This window comes from Etheostoma spectabile, chromosome 8, assembly GCF_008692095.1.
Source record: "Etheostoma spectabile isolate EspeVRDwgs_2016 chromosome 8, UIUC_Espe_1.0, whole genome shotgun sequence".
Classification (NCBI taxonomy): Eukaryota; Metazoa; Chordata; class Actinopteri; order Perciformes; family Percidae; genus Etheostoma; species Etheostoma spectabile.
The window spans coordinates 26,563,207-26,563,626 of NC_045740.1; the positions used below are offsets into that span (position 1 = coordinate 26,563,207).

A 420-nucleotide genomic window follows, 5' to 3' on the forward strand; every position below is an offset into this window, starting at 1 on the left:
TTCACACAGCAGGGCTGTGGAACCCTATTGTTTTCGCTAGGATTTTCCATTATCCATTGTCCAATATTATTATTCTACGCCGCATAAAAGTGGTGCTGCAGCCTAAACCGTACATGGTGGCGACGCGCCATTTTCAGGACTGGTCCGAAAGTCCGCAAAGACCTCAGCCAAAAAAATTGACCCACTTCTACCACTAGGTGGCGCTATAGCAGAGAAAAACACGTTTAGCCCTATAACTCCCAAACCGTACATCGGATATTAAAAAACCTTACATCCACGCATTCCCTGGATCCTAATGAATCTCGTGGTATAGGCCACGCCCATTTCCGCCTAGACTTTTATGCTTGCAATATTACTTGCTATGACCCCCTGAGGCTCTGTGCCAAATTTGACTAACATTGACCACTAGGGGGCGCTACA

At 46.4% G+C, this 420-nt stretch overlaps 1 protein-coding gene across 1 annotated transcript in view; it reads right to left on the minus strand.

Annotated features, from left to right (window-relative positions):
- The window catches only part of LOC116693953 (ovochymase-2), a 34,012-nt gene that overhangs the window by 29,380 nt on the left and 4,212 nt on the right, over positions 1-420 (minus strand). The gene's annotated exons all lie outside the window — the stretch shown is intronic.